This window comes from Erythrolamprus reginae, chromosome 3 (assembly GCF_031021105.1).
Source record: "Erythrolamprus reginae isolate rEryReg1 chromosome 3, rEryReg1.hap1, whole genome shotgun sequence".
Classification (NCBI taxonomy): Eukaryota; Metazoa; Chordata; class Lepidosauria; order Squamata; family Dipsadidae; genus Erythrolamprus; species Erythrolamprus reginae.
Window position 1 is genome coordinate 184,642,278 of NC_091952.1, and position 20,198 is coordinate 184,662,475.

Sequence of the window (20,198 nt, forward strand, 5' to 3'; positions counted from 1 at the left end):
TTAGCGGTCTCCAGGAAGCGGCTTAGGGAAAGACAGCCGTCTGCCTTTGCTTCAGCTCCAAAGAAGTTCTGGGAGAGGGGGCAACTGCCCGGTTAAGAAGCAAGAATCTACCCCCTAGCCAAACGGCTTTTTTCTTGTTTAGCGTGGCGTTCGAGTGGTTGGCTCTTGCGTGCAAGCAAAGGAACCTGCCAACCACTTGAACGCCGCGCTAAACAAGAAAAAAGCCGTTTGGCTAGGTGGATTCTTGCTTCTTGACCGGGCAGTTGCCGCTTCTTTCTAGCTGAAGCAAAGGCAGACGGCTGTCTTTCCCTCAGCCGCTTGCGCCCTCTTGTGGTGACATGTCAGTCACCCGATTATAAGTCGAGGTCGGGTTTTTCAGCCCATTTTTGGGCTAAAAAAACCCGACTTATACTCGAGTATATACGGTAAATCATGGAGAAATATCCTTACAATGATTCTGCTACTCTGGGGCTCCTAAAAACCATCTAGAGGGCTATGTTTGTGTCAGAGTAACATGAAAGATGATACACAGATTACCACCCACCCGTTTCTGCATAAGGGGTGGTGTATGGATAATTCTTCAATTAACAGCAGAGGTGTAATGGGATTTTATAGATAGAAAATGAAATAAAATGTTGAAGTACTTAATGTATACAGTATCTCAGTGATGGGCAGCTGCCGATTCGGACTGGTTCAGGCGAACTGGTAGTTCCGACCAGCAGTTGGTGTTATTGCGTCGTGTATAATCATAGGTTTTTCAATGCTGCGCACATGTGCATAAGGAGCACATACAAGCAAAGCAACTTTTATGACAGAAGCAGCATTTTAAAGTGAATGTTCCTAGGACAGCTGAAACTGGGGTTTTCAGAGATTGTCAACATTACTTTCTATTTATAGAGTAGATAAACCCATATAAATGTAATATAGTAGTAATATCCATACTATAGTACACAGTATTACCACATATGGTACTATAAATCCATTAGTCATGTTGTAATTCAAATTTCCAATCTACTTTTGATCTTAAAATAGAGCACAATGGGTAACTTTTGGAACCATCCTATTTGTAAGATCTATGGTTTCCTGAATCTGCTCAATTTGAACTCCCCAGCCAGTTCCAAATATACATTTATTTAGGGTCACAATATGCTACATTAACAGTTACTGAGCTGCTGCTTGGCTTATATGAGTAGCATTCTCTTAAATGTTTACTGTAAATGGATTTGTTAAGGAAAAAAGAGCTTGGAAACTTTGTCAGCCTGTAGAAGTCCAATGGCAAGAACTTTCTACAGCACATAAAACAGAAGGATAATCAGGAAAGGTTGTTAGTCATGAAGAGCTTAATTGCATATGGTGAGTTGCTTCACAACCAAAAGCTTCTTCCTGTCAAAATAAAATAAAACAATGCCAACATCATGTGTTCCATCATGTTCCTGTTAAAGTACATAAGGAACAAGAGGCTCATAGTTGTTATAAAATGGATATCTGCCAAACTGAAGAGAGATGTTTGCAAGATAATGAGTGAAAAAATCAGGATAATAATTTATGTACAGGAAAATAAAGAAATGTAATAGAAGCAATTTTAAAAACAATTGAAGTATCAATGGAAAACCAAACTAGAAAAAAGGCAAAGGAATACTATACAATTATGTAGTTATTATATTAATTGGATTTTAGACTTGATATTGTATACTGTTTTTATTAGGTTGTGAGCCGCCCCAAGTTCTCAGAGAGGGACGGCATACAAATCAAATCAAATAAATAAACAAACAAACAAACAAATAAACAAATAGCATGCATATAATGTAACCTCTAATGTCATATATGTGTCTCTCTCTCTGTGTGTGCACAGTATATATACACACACACGTTTAATTTTTATTTTCTTCTTAATTATTATATTAAATCTTATTTTTTGAATTTTCAAGACTTAAATTCTTGATAATGTAATAAGGAGTCATTTAATTTCAATGACCTGACTTTGAAAAGAAACCCCCAATGTGGAAACTTCCAAATAACTTGTAAATGAAAATTGATGAAGTTACTTGGGTGAGTAACAAAACGTTTCAGATATCTAGTTGCCATGATCTAACCTTTTAAAATACTTTTGGCCTAGATAATTGAGTCTTCATAGATGTATTAATATACCTTTGGGGGAGAAAGTCCTGCAGTTGGTGTGGCAAAAGTTTATTTATTTATTAATTTTATTTATTCATTTGTCCAATACAGAAATACATAGGAGGAAAAATAGACATGTAGTAATATATATAAGGGTAAAAGTGAACTTAGAGGAGAGGATATATGAAAGAAAGAAAATATATATGATAAGTGAGAGAAAGGAAAGACAATTGGACAGGGGACGAAAGGCACACCAGTGCACTTATGCACGCCCTTTACTGGCCTCTTAGGAACCTGGAGAGGTCAATCATGGAGAGTCTAAGGGAGAAATGTTGGGGGTTAGGGGTTGACACAATTGAGTCCGGCAATGAGTTCCACGCTTCGATAACTCGATTGTTGAAATCATATTTTTTACAGTCAAGTTTGGAGCGGTTCGTATTAAGTTTGAATCTGTTGCATGCTCTTGTGTTGTTGCGGTTGAAGCTGAAGTAGTCATTGACCGGTAGGACGTTGCAGCATAGGATCTTGTGGAAGTTAGTACCTTTCAATGATACTCTGCCTCTCTGCCTAACTAATTTTTAATTTTGACTAATGAAGTTACTTGGATAAGTAACAAAACATCTCAGATTAAGGAAGTTTGAGCCAGTTGCCATGATGTTAAATGAAAGCTCCAGTATTTTTTAAAATCTTAGAATCCTCCTGAATAGAGTCTGAACATAATTGGTCCAGAGATCTCATTTCGTTAAAATATATATATTCTAGGAATCTATTCCTGTCAGTGGCGGGTTCTAAATTAGATCACCACTGGTTCACGGTGCACTTGCGATGCTTCTGCCCATGCCCAGAAGTATCCCAGGTGAGTGAGTGGAGCCTCCTGCCGCTACTAGTCCTAAGAACTACCGTCGTCCAAACCGGGATCAACCCACCACTGATTCCTGTATATTCTACTGCCAGATTGTGGGAAGCTCCCAAAAACTCTGCTGGAAATCAGATCCATAATGTGGGCCATCTCCCAAAGAAGTTAATGTTGCCATTAAGTCTTGATCCAACCACCATCAAGATATGATGTTAATATTATATTCCCCTTGCTCCAAACTAAAAACATATCAAGTTTGTAAACCCAAGTAGATGTCAAGCCATGCTGATGTGGAATAAATTCGTGGTAGTCATGGAAACCATGAAATCCCAAATCACTCCTAACCCTAAATCCAAGCATGGAGGTGGACTGTTTCTAGCAGGGAGAATCATTCACCAACAGTACCCCCAGCTTTATATAGAAATAACAGTAATCCAATTGAACATAAATGACCAAAATTAGGCACAATTCCTTTTTTTTAAAAATAGCACATAATAAATACATTTTGTTTTTAAAAACCACTCTATCCACTATTATGCAGGAAAAGCAATGAATCTGCATGCATCTTTAAATTGCTGATGGAATCATTTCATATAGATTACAGCTTTACATCAATTTACACATGACCTTCAGGTTCTCAACCATAACATCTATGAAATCAGTTCCACAAGGATAGAAGTATTCATGCTGATATAACACCATCTTATATGGCTATACATGCAGAATACAGAATTCAGTACAAAAATCAGAAATACCAGGAAAGAGTTCATGTCTACAATTAATTAATTAATACCATCATTTTTCATTTATAGAAGATATTCCGATATATGGCTGTTTAATTTCCTTCTGATGCATTTTTATGGCGGTAGTTGATCCTGTTTTGGTATGTATGTGAAGCTCCCTGAAATAATCACATGCATTCATTCTTAATTCTTTGTTATTTCTACACTAGTGCATCTATTTAATGAAGATTCTGAATAAAACATTTAATTCTAATTCTTCCCTTGGAGGGTTCAAAAGTAACAAATTGAAGAGGCTGTTCTGTCTTATCAATTATGCTGATGTTTATATTCTGTTGATTATGGTTAATTAGTAGAATCACAACTGTAAAAGTCAAAGCAATAAAGTTCTTCTGAAGGATTTGAAGAACTGAAAACATTACATACACTAAAATCCATTCACTGTATTCAGAATGAATATTCTTTTACAGCCTAGCAAAGAAGCTCTTAGCCTTGGGGTCCCATACATTCCCATCTATAACCATGTAGCACAATGATGATCAGAAATGGCAGTAGTTGTAAATTCAATACCTAAATTACTAAGAAATCTTTGATTATTATAATTATGATAGAATTGCACCAAATTCATTCCCATACATTTCCATCTATAACAATGTAGCACAATGATGATCAGAAATGGCAGTAGTTGTAAATTCAATATCTAAATTACTAAGAAATCTTTGATTATTATAATTATGATAGAATTGCACCAAATTCATTCCCATACATTTCCATCTATAACAATGTAGCACAATGATGATCAGAAATGGCAGTAGTTGTAAATTCAATATCTGAAATACTAAGAAATCCTTATTATAATTATGATAGAACTGCACCAAATTCAATCTAACTACATTTTAATAAACCTCCCTGAGCTATTCAGATAAATGCATGGAGGATTAAAACTGTATAAGAACTGAAGCCATCCCATTCCAGCCATCAATCATGTTGCTAAAGGGAATATGTACACCTGTTTGCCTTTTTTCCAGCCCAGTTTGCCCCCATACAATCTGTTAAATGACTAAAGATGGCTCGATACTTGCTCTAATCTCGAATCCCTTATGGACAAAACCATTAGTGCTCTGCGGAGAAGTAAATTTCACACGTACAACAGGATCTTTGAGCAGACTGGCTAATTCAAGTGAAACAATTAGGAAAATACTTCTAAATGCACACTAGCAACTTTTCAGGCTTTGGTTCAGATGGATCATATAACACAATTTCTATGAGACACTGGACTAAAGTCACAAAATATCCTTATTATAAAGGACCCCAAGATTTCTAAAACTGCAGACGTAATAAACAATTCCACAAAAGTCATCTGAGTGACACTGTGCAGGCTTGAAGAAGAAAAAGAGGAGGAAGGAAGCATTGGTCGTTCTGAATTATAGAACTCTCTGTGTCTCTCTCTCTCACACACACACTCACACACACACACTTACCATTTGCTAAAAGCAAAAATCCTTTCAAGAAATTTTTATACTGAATACACTTTTTAAAAAAAGAAATAACATAACTAACACCGTAGACACGTTGTTGTGCAAAATACCAAATCGGTCTTCTTTTCAATAAATGTTTAAGTAGTAGTAGTAGAAGTCTTAGAGAAGATCTTCTTTAAATTTTTCCACTGCAGCTTTTTATGTATCAGGAATGTTCTCAATCTGACTTTACAGCAACTCTGAGTTTCTATAACTTAAGTATATGGCTCTCAAGATTACTTTAACAACTGCTGCACCAATTCAAAATGGTTTGAAATAAAAAAAAACTAGGGGTAAGTAATGTTTGCTTTCCTCAATTAGGATTAATATTACATACCGGTAACTAGAAATACAGTTATTGCTGGAAGCTAGCACACTTTGTCATTTTTCTTTCAATTTGATTGGTAGTATTTGAAATAAATGAGACTCAGACAAGGAGTACAAGATGGTTCCGTTTATTCAGCTCTCTCGAAGTGACTTCAGCAAGGAACGCATCTGAGCTGTCAGTGTCAGAACAGCCCTTTTTATACGTTTAAGGCTCGCGCCTAAAAGAAACGGCCGTGCGTCTTAGCCAATCAGACGCGGCCAAGGTTTATTCATAGTTTAAACAGTATTTACAAGGTCTTTTCTTTTACAAGATTTTACATTGGTTATATACAGACTTAACACCCCTCCCTCATTAGTTGAGTCAAACTGTCAATCAGTGAGCCAAGTGACGTAGTCCTCCAATCGATTGGGCCGGCGTGACGTGCGCTCAGACCTGCGCAGATCATTACCGGCTGGTATGTCTATGGTGGAGGTTGGCTCGTCGTTGTCTCCTGTCCGCGGCTGGGCCCAAGTTGGGGCTCTGGCCTGCGGAGACAAGTAGGCTGATGGCGCACCGTGCCCAGAAGAGGAGGAAGGCTCGGCGTCGCTGGAGGATGCATCTGGCCGTGGTAAGTCCTTTTGTAATTCCAAAAGTTCGAGTTGCGAATTAATGTCTGCTCGGGGGGAAGAATTTCCGTTAGCGGCCGGCTCTTCATTTGGTGTTATGCGCCCCCTTAAATGATCGATGTGCCGCCTCCATGTGCGGCCATCTTCCAATTGTACCACATAGGATTTTGGGGCTGTTTGTTGCATTATCTTTCCTTTCAGCCAACTCAACCCCCCATCAAAATTTCTAGCAAAAACAAGTTGCCCTAGGTACATATTTCTTTCAGGTGCTATACATGTTTCATTATTTACATTTTGAGTACAATAACGAGGGTGCAACCTGTCCAGGGGGGACCTTATTTTTCGACCCATTAAAATCTCTGCTGGGCTTTTGTTTGTGATGGAATTTGGGGTGATATGCTGCATTAGTAAAAATTGATCTAATTTGTGTTGTATTTCCCCTGGGCCTGCCCTGCGCAAGGCTTCTTTGGCCACACGTACATAACGTTCTGCAAGGCCATTAACCCATGGCGAGTAAGGGGATGTGAGTGCGTGTCTGACCCCTAAGTTGCTTAAAAAACACTCAAATTGTCTGGCAGTCAATTGTGGCCCGTTATCTGAAACTAGGATGTCTGGGCATCCATGTGTGGCAAACAAATGGTATAATGCCTTAATGGTGGCACAAGTAGTAATGTTTTGCATAGCAATGATTTCCACCCATCTGGAGAACGCGTCTACCACAATTAAAAATTTTTGAGTTCCAATAGGCCCTGCGAAGTCAATATGAATGCGGGACCATGGCCCAGTGGGTCTTTCCCATTCCAGAGGTGTTGTTTTCGGGGGATTGGGTCGTGACTCCTGGCAAGGGTCACAGTTTGCTACCCATTGCTCAATGTCCCTATCTAAACCTGGCCACCACAAGTAACCCCTGGCCAAACCCTTCATTCTGACAATGCCTGGGTGGCCTGCATGCAACATACTTAGTACCTTCTGTTTTAAGGTATTGGGAATGACCACCCTGTCACCCCATAACACGCATCCCTTCAAGTAGGATAATTCCAACCTTTTAGATTTAAATTCTGACAGCCCAGTTTCCTCAGAGTCTCCCAACCATCCTTTTTGAATACAATTGATTACTTTTAACAATAGTGAATCCTTCTTCGTGTGCTCAGCCACCTCTTTGGCAGTGGTCAGGCAGTTTTCCTCAAGGTCAATTAGTAAAACATCCTCTGTGGGGGTTGGATCTGAGACTAACTCGGGCATGGGGCATCTACTTAAACCGTCAGCATGGTTTATTGATTTTCCCCCCTTATGTGTTAGATGGTATTGGTATCCTGACAGGAATAGAGCCCATCTTATTAATCTAGGGGACATGAAGGGAGGAGTTGGTTTATTTGCAGCTAGAAGACCAAGCAGGGGTTTGTGATCTGTTATTAGTTCAAAACTCCTCCCACAGAGATAGTAATGGAATTTCTTAACACTAGAGACTAGGGCCAATGCCTCTTTGTCTAATTGGCTGTAATTTCTTTCTGCCATGGACAATGTTTTAGAAAAGAAGGCGATGGGGACCTCTGTATTGTTTGGCATTATGTGATCTAATACGCCGCCAACCCCATACGCCGAAGCATCGCACGTGAGCCTTATTGGCAAAGTTGAGCTATATTGAACCACTACGCTTTTAGAGGTCAATAACTGTTTTATTTTATGAAAAGCTTCGCGCTCCATTGTGCCCCAGGTCCAGGGAACTCCCTTCTGCAGCAGTCGGTGTAGCGGTTCTGCTGCCGTTGCCTTCTGTTTCAGGAAGACAGAATAAAAATTAAGGAGGCCCAGAAATGCTTGGAGTTCTGTCTTATTATTTGGCTCGGGTGCTTTGGTTATGGCCTCTAATTTATCTGCTGTGGGGTGTATTCCCTCACTGTCTATTCTATAGCCCAGAAATTCTATGCTATTGGCTCCCCACACACATTTGTCTGGTTTTACTTTTAACCCCTTAGCTTGCAGTCTAGCCAACACTTCTCTGATGCGCAAGTTTAATTCTGCTTGGTTTTTTCCTGATATAAATATATCGTCAAAATATGGGGAGGTTCCTTTTATACCTGCCAATAATCGTTCCATGAAACTTTGGAAAATACCTGGGGCGGTACTGACCCCGAATTGCAGGCGGGTGCACCTGAAAGCACCCCTATGGGTCACTATGGTCTGGGCCAGGGATGTGGCCTCATCGACCGGAAGCTGTTGGTACGCTTGCGCCAGGTCGATTTTTGAAAATACTCTCCCTTCCCCCAAGGAATGTAGCAATTGTTGGACTACTGGGATCGGGTATGGATGGTGTTGAAGGGCTTTATTGATAGTGGCTTTGTAGTCTGCACAGACCCTTAAGGAGCCATCAGGTTTAACTGGGGTGACTATGGGGGTTTCCCATGGCGCTTGTTCTACAGGGACTAAGATGCCCTGGGCAATCAATTTGTCCAATTGGATGTCTAGTTTAGGCAATAGTGGTAGGGGTACCCTGCGAGGCTTAAGTCTGACTGGGGGTACCTTGGGATCTAGAGAGAAGGAGATAGGGGCCCCATTATAGGTGCCCAAAGTAGGGCTGAAAACCTCAGGAAATTCTTGGATAAAGTTAGGAATATCAGTTTCAGCATTTACATGACAAAGACCCAGTATTTCAATACCCAAAGGAGACATCCATGTTAACCCCAGGAGGGAGTGTTTGGCTCCCTCAACCACAATCAGAGGAAGAAAATATTCACAATTTTTAAATTTTACAGGCACATCTACTTTCCCCAAAACAGGTATAATATTACCTTGAAAATCCCTTATTATTAAAGTTGAGTTAACAAAGTCAGTTTTAAGAAAATTTGGCATATACATTTTGAATTTGTCCCAAGGCATAATAGAATGCTTAGAGCCTGTGTCTAATTCTAAGTTACAGGGTTTGTTATTTAAAAGTAGCGAGATGATAATCTTGTTCCCTCCTTTAGCAGTTGCACAATTTACGTAAGTTTGTGCTTTACCTCGTGCGTAGTCACGGTTAGCGGTAGAGTCGTTTCTGCGATTGAAGCCTCTGGAAAATTTGTTGTCTCGCGGTTGTTGTGCCTGGTTGTTGAAACGTTGTTGGCGGGGTGTAGAGAAGGACTCCTCTGGAAGGGGCGCTCTGCAAGCCTCGGCGATGTGCCCGCGTCGATTGCAGCGGCGGCAAATGGCGTCCCTGAAGGGGCAACGCTGTCGTGGGTGATTTCCTCGGCAACCGGGGCATGGGTTGGAGGGACGTTGGTATCTGGGTTGTCTGGCTTGCTCGGATGGCAGCAGGAGACAGGTGTCGTCGTCCGTGGCAGCTGGGCTGAGGTCATCTGTGGTTTCGGCGCGGGAAACAGCAATGGAGATTTTGGAAACGGTCTCCTTCTTTTCGTGTTCCTTGAGTTCTTTGGCGGCCGCGTCAGCTACTTCGGCTGTTTGAGCCAGCTTGATGACTGACTGAAGCGTTGGGTCGTCCTCTGTCAGGATTTTGTTTCGGACCGTCGCATTCTTCATCCCAAAGATCAGAGCGTCTGTGAGGCGAGCTTCTGGGCTGTCAAATTTGCACTTTGACAGTACCGTGCGAAGTCTCGTGGCGAATTGATTGATTGTCTCAGACTCACGCTGGGTCATCCTGGAAAATTGATGTCTGTAGACTACGGCAGGCTTCGTTGGTTTGAAGTGGTTTGCAAGTCTTGCTTGGAGGTCGTCCCACGGAACGGATTTAGCTGGAAGCGGGTCGGTGAGCGTTTGGACGAGGTCAAAAATCTCAGTCCCGCAATAGTTCAAGAAGATCGCCCGCTTCCTGTCGTCTTCAGCTTCTCCCATTCCTGCCGCTTCTAGGAAGATTTCAAATTTCGCCATGTAGGCGTCCCAAGACGACTTCTCGGGGTCGAAGTAGTCGGGAGCCCGGCCGATCTGGAGGTGATTCATGCTTGACTCGTGGATTCTTCGTTCTCTCGTCGCCAGTGAAATAAATGAGACTCAGACAAGGAGTACAAGATGGTTCCGTTTATTCAGCTCTCTCGAAGTGACTTCAGCAAGGAACGCATCTGAGCTGTCAGTGTCAGAACAGCCCTTTTTATACGTTTAAGGCTCGCGCCTAAAAGAAACGGCCGTGCGTCTTAGCCAATCAGACGCGGCCAAGGTTTATTCATAGTTTAAACAGTATTTACAAGGTCTTTTCTTTTACAAGATTTTACATTGGTTATATACAGACTTAACAGTATTTAATAAAATAAGACTGGCATCTTTGGATAAAGATAGAGATCTGATTGCCATTGGCCCGACTTTCTTTCTAGTTTTCCTGTTTGCTAGCCCAGCCAGGAAAAACAATCTAGCCAAATTACTGTGACTGATCTCTGGTACACACAATACATCTTCAGCACAACCTTACTGTATAGATGACTGAGAATGCCCGTACATAAATCTGAAAATAAAAAATGTTGGCTGCAACGTTCTACCTGTCAATGACTACTTCAGCTTCAATTGCAACAACACAAGAGCACGCAACAGATTCAAACTTAATATTAACCGCTCCAAACTTGACTGTAAAAAATATGACTTCAGCAACCGAGTTGTCAAAGCGTGGAACTCATTACCTGACTCAGTAGTGTCAACCCCTAACCCCCAACATTTTTCCTTTAGACTATCCACGATTGACCTCTCCAGCTTCCTTAGAGGTCAGTAAGGGGCGTGCATAAATGCACCAGTATGCCTTCCGTCCCCTGTCCAATTGTCTCTCCTTATCTCCTTTATCTTTTCTTCCTTTCTAATATGTTCACCTATATTTTTATATCTTTTCTTCTATTCTTTTCTTTACTTATATTATTACATATCTTTCTCTTCAATGTGTATTATGTATTGGACAAAATAAATAAATAAATAAATAAAATAAAAAATAAACTGATTGCTTATGAAATCTGAAAGCCAAGCTTCTCTATATCGCCAATGAAGCTGTTGGTAAGATCATCTCAAAGTCTGGAATTTCTCTTTCTTTTTAATTTCTATCTTGAACTTGGAAAAATAGCGGAGATCTTGAATTGTAGTTACTTGACTGGAAGAACACAAGATTTACCGGTGATTAAAGTTAGATGAAAGTATTTTTAAAAGTCCTCACTTTTATAGCTGCAACCCAACAGGACCGACACAGACTTCAGAGGATAATCAGAATTGCAGAAAAAACAATTGCTGCCAATCTGCCTTCCATTGAGGACCTGTATACTGCACGAGTCAAAAAGAGGGCGGGTAAAATATTTACTGACCCCTCGCATCCTGGACACAAATTGTTTCAACTCCTACCCTCAAAACGTCGCTACAGAGTACTGCACACCAAGACAACTAGACACAAGAACAGTTTTTTCCCGAACGCCATCACTCTACTAAACAAATAATTCCCTCAAAACTGTCAGACTTTCTACTAAATCTGCACTTCTATTCTACTAGTTTTTCTCATCATTCCTATCACCCTTTTCCTCCCATGTTGACTGTATGACTGTAACTTGTTGCTTATATCCGAAGATTTTTATTAATATTGCTTCTTCATTGCTTATTTGACCCCTATGACAATCATTAAGTGTTGTATCACATGATTCTTGACAAATGTATATTTTATTTTATGTACGTTGAGAGCATATGCACCAAGACAAATTCCTTGTGTGTCCAATCACACTTGGCCAATAAAAATTCTATTCTATTCTATTCTATACAATTAAAGGACTTGTTCTTTCCTGAAAGACTACATTCCTAACAAAGGGATAATCCTGATTTGCAATTGTTCATTACTGTATACGTAATTACATTTTAAAAGGAAATATTTTAACAATCTGGTGTGCTAAATATAACTTCTAGAAATCACAATTAGCCATTTTTATTCATGGCAAGTCATGATAATAAAATAAGATTGCTTTTAAAGTAGGTATGAAAATTTCAACTGATCCAAAATGCAACCACCAACTCTTTGACCAGCATGTAAAATGAAGTATACACATCCAATTCTGTACATTTCTGCAGTATGTACAGTATATCTCCTTTTAAGAATTAGTTCAAGGCTACCAGTTGCTTAAGACCAGGAGAAATCAGCTTGTTAGAGGCAAATCAACCTTCTCTCTATAACATTATAACGAAGAAATATAGCATTGGCAGGCACTGAGAGAATGCATGCGGGTTACCGTAGTAACTTGCATTCAAGAAGACAATTGCTCCCTATGAAACATGCAAAAATAGTGAGTAATAATTTTTATTGCTGGAAAAGGATATTTCAATGAATTTGTCAACTACATTTGTTTATGTAAGAACATGCTAGTGTCAATTAAGAAACAGGATATTGATCAAACATGGGAATATTTTGATCCTAAAAGTTCATTTTTAAAAACTATATAGCATATATCATAGTTCTTTGTTACAGCGACAACCCAAAATATCAAGAGGTACCAGCTTCAAATGCATGTCACACACTTTTATTACTTGTTTTGCCTTAATATTGTAAATGATCTGGTCAGTAATGGGCAGCCAAAAATTTTACTGCCACACTGTGGGTGTGGCTTATTTTGTTGGTGTGGCTTGATGGTCATGTGACTGGGTAGGAGTGGCTTGCCGGTCATGTGACCAGTTGGGAGTGGCTTGAGCGATCATCATAATTCAAGTGAACTGTTAAGTCCTCGACTTACAACCTCACCAGTGTCGCTCTCTGGGGTGATAATTTGCTTCGTGTTTCCCGCGCTTTCCTTCCTGGGTCGCCCCCTGCCTCAGGCTGGGTAGCTAGGCGAATGGGTGCCGATCAGCTGTTGAGAAAATAGAGGGAGGAAATGGGCACCCTGCAACTCCTGCCGGTGCTGGTCTCCCTGCCGATTTCCGAGGAGGAGGAAGAGGATGGGAGGGGGGGATAGTCAGCTTGAGCTGGGCACACAGCTTCATTTCGGCCAGTGGAACTGCATTCCACCCCGTCCTGCCTGCTGCCCACCCCTGGATCTGGTAAATATTACTACTATGTTAGATTTTGGAATCCTGTACATCATTTCTTAACTCTTAAGAATTTCTTTCACATAGATACTGAAGAAAAATTAATATGGAAACAATAGGTGAGAATTAACTGTGATGCAGAAAACGGGTGAAAATCTCATGAGGAATACTGCACTGTAAGTGTTAGCACACGTGAATTTAGCAGATTTAGCATCACTGCATGTGTAAAACAAAGCTGATTAACATACAATTTAAATAGGGGGGGGGGGAAACCCAGTGTGTGCTTCTGTCAGCAACTGGTAAAGACAGAATCATTTTAAAATGTGGCACATTTGTTTCATTATACTAGAAATAAAATCCATGGAAATATCTGCTTCGCACCTGCTGTTGTTCCTTCACCTTCACAAAAAGAAAAGTTCGGATGGTGGTGTGCAACATAGTTGGGCTGAGAGATGGGGCGTTGGTTTTACCAACCACCTTCTCTCCCAGGGCAAAAAGGTACTGCTTCCTCCCTGAAGAGGTGTTTACCAAACCTGAAATGCAACTGCTCATAGCCAGCAGTTACCCAAAAGCACCAGGAAGCTCAGGGATCCAGCCTCAGATGGCCAAAGTCATTGAATTGAATTGAATACTTTATTTGGTCAAGTGTGATAAGATACACAAGGAATTTATCTCCCGTACAGAAGTACTCTGTGTATTTGCAAGGAAACAGACAAGAAGGAGAAGGAGAAGGAGAAGAAGAAGAAGAGGAAGAGGAAGAAGAAGAAAAGTGATAATGATAATAATGATAATAATAATGCTACCACCAATAAAAGGATAAAATAAAAGATAATAAAAGGAATGAACATTAGACATACTCTCTCTCTCTCTTTCTCTCTCTCTCTGTGTATGTATGCTTGTTTTCTGTTATTTTCTTTTCACTTATCAACAAAAATATGTTACACACACACATTTGTTTTCATAGATTTTCACGGGTATAGGTATGTAGGTCTTGGCATATCTGGGTCTTTTCCCATGTACGATTGACAGAATCTTGGTGATGCTTCAACAAGGTCCTATTCATCCTCTTCAGGCTGGTGTTTTTGACGAACAAAGCGTGGTCGGAACTGCAGTCGTTCTATAAATATTGGAGGCTGTGTGTGGAGTGCTGGTTTGCTGTAAGCGGGTTGGTTGGCTCTGAATACTCGGAGCCAACCCAAAACCTGGGATGTTATACCACAGACATACATTACAAAACAGCCCACTAATCTGCAAACAACAACTGCAGCAACTACTCAGGATGTCACCCCAATCTGCAAACATCAACTGCATCAACCAGTGTTCCCTCTAATTTTTTTGTGGGGTGGGCAGAAAAGTATAGTGTCTGAGCGGCAGTCCCTTTGGGACTGGGCGGCACAGAAATAATAAATAAATAAATAAATAAATAAATAAATAAACAAACAAACAAACAAACAAATAAAAAACCCACCTTGTTTTGCCTCAGAGAATTTAAAAATAAAATACTGTACTGTGTGTCTATAACAGTGAGCTCATAATAGGGCAACTCTATCAATATCAAAATGCCACTTAAATAGTTGAGCTAGTTTCAAACTAGATTTTGATTTCCTTTCTCTCTTCCTTACTCCCATTCTTTTTCTTTCTCTTTTCCTTCCTCTCTTTTTTCTATCTGTTTCTCTCTCTTCCTCTCTCTCTCCTTCCCTCTCACTCTTTCCCTCTCGGCATCTGGGCAGGTTTGGAAAACTCTGAGTTGATGATGATTTTTAAGTGAGCGATTGCTCACTGCTCAGCTTAGAGGGAACTATGGCATCAACTACACAAGGTGTTACCCCATCAACTGTTAAAACACATCCAACCAACCTCCTTACAGCAATTAAACCAGCATGCCACACACCCCTACCAATACTGGTTCAGTGGCTAGAGCTAAGTTGGGGCATGTGACTGAGTGGGCATGGCCAACTTGATTTCACTCACACCACTCAGTCACATGACTTCCCCACCTAGTCACGGTCACAGAAAAAGGTAGGAACATTTTTGGAATTTCCAACTATCTACCTCCGCCCTCCCTTCACCAGTTGCTCCCATTTCCCCTCCTTTAGTGGCCCCAGCCCTAGCCCTGCTTCCTCCCTCACTGCCGTTCAGGATTTTTACCATCTGCAGCGGCTGGTCCAGAGTCCAGAAGGCAAGCTGACTGGAGTTTTCAGTGGCCCTGCCAGCTTCCATCTCTCTTTCCACCAGCAGTGGCAGCTGGCTGTAGGCAGACGAAAAGTACCAGAGGTGCAGAAAAAGCTACTGCTGTGCCATCAACATGTTGTTTGTACATGCACATCCCATTTGACTTGCAAGGCAATGGGATGTGCATCTGTGAAGAACATGGCGGCAATGAATATGGCAGGCGGGGCGAGCAAGCAGTGGCCAGCCAGCCATCACTACCAGTTCAATGACCTTGGTCAAATTTCTGTCAACGGTTCATGCAAACCAGTGCAAACCAACTAAATACTTCTTCTGGGCTGCTGGTTTTAACTTAATATTTACATGTTTATTTGATTGTTTTGATCAAAGAAAAAAGGACAAATACTTTTTACAGTACTGCCATTGTAACTTCAAACAGTCACGAAATGAACTATTGTTAGGTCAAGGACTACCTGTATTGGAAAAATCAGGGGCATAGAGAAATATGGACGACCTTTTTCCCCACTGATAACTCAGCTAATTAATTACTTCCACACTTTGGGCTGAATGTCTCCCCTAATTAAGAAAGTAAGGAACAGTCTTTTACTGCATTCCATCAAATACACCCCCTCTCCCATGACTTCTGTACCTAAAAAAACGTAGCCTATAACAACATGCGTTTTTAAAGGGCTTAAATTACAAAAGGAAAATTCTGTTTTTTGTTGTGATTGCTTTCTGCTGGATAATCTGTTAAGTAATGAAGCAGAGCGAATGTAGCCAAAATATCTCTAGCTCCTTGGCATTTTTAAAGTACTATGTACTCAGGATGCCTTACTGTTCATTAAGAGGATTGTCTAATAAAAGCAGTCTCCCAATCAACTTTAAGGAATGCCCTGCCTTTGCTACTACATATGTGACAGTACCTTGGAAAGCGTTACAACATTCGGTTCCTTTGTTGTCTCCTGTCAGCTTTAGTTCTTTATTCATTGAACGCTTATGAATACAAGAACAGAATGGCTTAGTCAGGCAAATGAGAACAAGCCATAACTTCCTTACATTTGAAAGTAATTATTAAAATTAATTTTTTTATTCATCATTTTGAAAGAAAAGGCAAGTAAAACATCTTTTTTTAAATTTCAATCCACACAACTTCTCAGGTACAGGTAATCCTTTACACCAGTCAATTATACTACTTTACCTCCTAAAAACTGCTTGTTTTGAAAACTTAATACAATAGTTAACAATGTAATGCACAGGCATAATATTAGTTCTTCCATTCATCTTGCTGTAATATGATAATCTATTGGCATCAAGTCCATGTTTCTCAAATATCATTCAGAATATTTATTCCTTCATGGAGAAAAAAAGTGAAATCATTTCAACAAAAAAGTTTCAAATTTATGTAGGTACAACATGATATTTTATGTTTATTTCATGTTTATTTTTATGTTTAATTTAAACTTACTTTTAGCAGTAATACTTTTTATGAGGAACATTAAGGCGCTTCTTAGTTTTATTGAAGAACTTGTTGTTAATCGCGAATTCATGTCCAACCCATCACGACCCCATGGACAACTTGAAGAACAGAAATGCTCAAATTGAAGCATCTGAATAATTACATATTAGAACAAATTACTAAAACCACAACCACATAAAAGTATAAAGCATGATTAGTAAGCTTCAGTGATACTGTTCACATTTTTTTACTTCCTACTGTCTCCCTGCAAGTTCAGGGTCTGCCTTTTTCTTGGATCAAATAAGTTTTGATCCGTTTGATTGCAACACGAAATTGACCAGCCAATTTATTGCCCAAGCCTGACATGAACTGAGAGAGAGTAACTGGCCCAAAGAAATCCAGCTGCCTTTCATATTTTAGGCAAGACTAGAATTCACAGTCTCCTGGTTTCTAGCTGGGTCCCTTAACAACTAGATCAAAATGGCTCTCTAATTGTGTTCACACAATTAATACATAATAATTAATATATAATGTATTAATTAAATGCTTGGGTTCACTAAGGCTCTAACTGAGTTCAGATGATGTACCAAACAACGAAGCCAACCAACAATTTAATGTACTGAGCAGTTCCTACCTCTATGACAATTATATAACTGAAGGGTAATTTATACCAGAACACTGATTCAACTTTGATACTATTGCTCATTTTGGCAGCATTATTACCTGAATAAATCTAAGACAAACCTGCCACCTATATTTTAACCAAACAGCGTAATAAAATTGACTGGCTCACACAACACATTTCTTTGCTTTTATTTAGCCACTGGATTTTATTAACTATAGTGATAAAGTTCCATGTATTATTAACCCAACCATTGGCTGGGTTCATAAATTACACTAATCCTTAATAAGGTTTCTTTGATTTTTGCTAGAATTGTATGAACTTAGGTCTTGTAGCCAATATCTAAGGGCACCCAAAACATTCTATCAAAATTATAAATCTGCCCAGTGATGTACTTTTAGTTGGGTACCTTTGTTAATTAATCTCCCTCAACCAAGTCTCTTTCCAATGTGTTCGGACAAGAGATTCCAACATTCTCTCCCTGAAAAAGTCAGTTGTGTCCCCCAAAATATATATAATGCATAAGGTGGGAAGAGGCTAAGAAAAAATAATGTACTAGAGTTAAGTGTCTCATGTTATACTATGTATATAATTATTTTAAAAGGAAGAAATATACATTTTCTTCATAATGTGATGCCTTTCAGCAACCCAAAGAAATGTTCTATCTCTTATACTGCTTGATGGTTTATATTTAATTGTCGAATTGTGGCTAGAGAAGAACATATTGATATAATTTGCCATTAACTTTACTAGGTGGGGATAGATAGCCAATATATTCTCTTCTAAATTACCTTACCAAATATAGCAGCAACCACACCTCTCTCCATGTACTTAAAAAGTTACAAAGAAATGTGTGTATTCAAAGTATGGCAATAGCAGAGGAGGAAAGGAAAAAGAAAGTTAGCATTGAAGCTATCTTCCTGGAACTTTGGAGAACCATCCTCACTGAAACATCTCTGCTTTGTTTCCTTAGAAAATCTGCTTCTGAACTCCAGTTGACAGTGGTCAAACGCAAATAGCCATGTTTACAATGGTCCTGTCTATTTCCTTAAACACAAGCACATGCACACAACCTATAAATAAATAAACTAGAAGCAATTAAATAATACAAAGTGCTTCAAAATACATGTTATGAAAAAATGGTGGAAAGTGGAATGATAGACAGACATTGGACAATACAGTACAGTACAATAAGGTCACAATATTTCTTCAAAGTCAGCAAAGGCATTTTGTCAGAGTAGAAGAATGATAATACTCACACACCTTTATGATTTTATGTTAGAAATTGGTGTGAGTGTATGAAAGGATTTTAGTCATATCTTAAATTTGCAGGGCCAGAACATAAGAAAACCTAAAACAAATTAGTGAAGCTCCATTGAAGGATACATAATTCAAATACTGTTCTTTAAAAAAAGCATTCCACTTGCAGAGAAAGCACAATGCATAGAAACAGCTTTTTCAATGATCAAGTAAAGCATAATTAATTAATTATGGTATTTTCTTGAAAATGGGAGCTTGACTTGGAAATTATTTTGGCAAATTGTGCTAAAAAATTGTATCACCGCCATGGATTACTTTACATTATTTCCCATTGTATGTGTGTTATGTTAATAACAACAGGATCTTATATGTCTATTCTACAAATTTCAGAAAATAAAAAAATAGGATCTGTCAATCACATTAGTTCTAAAGTCACAGAAAATTTATTCAGTTAAGATTTCCTCTTTTAAAACAAGGTACATTGCAGGCTAAAACATCAACTGGTTTTATAAATGCAGTTACTCATTTTGATATTGGAAAAAATAAAATCAAAACTGAAAATATTATTTCAATTAATACCCATGAAATGAATTTTCCTCTATGTGGTTGGTACACTTGCCTTTTCAGGCACAAGGATAGAGATAGACTACCTAGCATTTAATTTGAAAAAGTAACTTTGCTATATTCATTATGTCTTTCCACATCACTGACTAATTAGATTATAAATGTTTTAAACAGCTGTTATACACAAACATGATGCTATTCAAACACTAGAGAGAATTACAATTATGCTGCATTTGATAGGCAACCTTTTCAATTGTCTTGCAATTAACTGAACGACTTCTCAATCTGCAAAACACAGTGCTGTTAATGTGAAATGCCATTGGAACATTCTTCAATAATCACAATATTTTCACAGGTGAATGTTTTATTAACAGCAATTCACGACTGAACATCACAAAGATGAACACTGTGCCAAAACATGCGGAAACAATTTTGACACAAAATATCATGACAACACTTAGCACAACAATATTTAAAAGGAACGAGAAATAGCCCACGTGTCAGAGAAAAATTAAACAAAGGGGGAAACGTCACTCACCTAAATGTACTGATCCACACTCATAGTATGGTGGTTGAAAACAAAGGCTTGCAAACCCAAATTTTCTCTTCTAGGTTTGACTGTCATAAAGAAACAGAAGACTAGCCTAGCTTGCACTGCTGTCTCTCCTGTGCAGCTAATCGTGGCTGAGTGTTCCTCATTTACAGGGGGGGGGGGAAAGACTACCGTACAGTGGAAGGAGGATGGGGAGGGGAAGAGAGAGAGAGAGAGAGAGAGAGAGAGAGAGAGAGAGAGAGAGAGAGAAAGCAGCAGCCACCAGCTTGTGCTCAATCAGTAGCTCCTCTGACTCACTCCACTGCCAGCAGAAGCATCAGGTTTGGTTTCCCTGGTAAAGTTACAGTACAGAGAAGAAAGAATGTGTGTGTGTATGTGAGGCTGTTGCACAGTCTGACTCCAGCATCATCTGTGCTGAGAGTTCAAGGATCAGTGAAACAGCTGTTTGTCAGA

At 39.3% G+C, this 20,198-nt stretch overlaps 1 protein-coding gene across 5 annotated transcripts in view; it reads right to left on the minus strand.

Moving 5' to 3' along the window:
• RIPOR2 (RHO family interacting cell polarization regulator 2) overlaps window positions 1–20,198 on the minus strand; it is a 96,649-nt gene that overhangs the window by 60,425 nt on the left and 16,026 nt on the right. Inside the window, exon 1 of one of the 5 annotated variants that reach the window (XM_070747390.1) lies at window positions 12,838–12,865. The exons of the other annotated variants lie outside the window; for them this stretch is intronic. The gene's annotated coding sequence lies outside the window, so the exon portion shown is untranslated. Of the gene's footprint in view, window positions 1–12,837; window positions 12,866–20,198 lie in introns of those variants that run through there. 5 annotated transcript variants of the gene reach the window in all.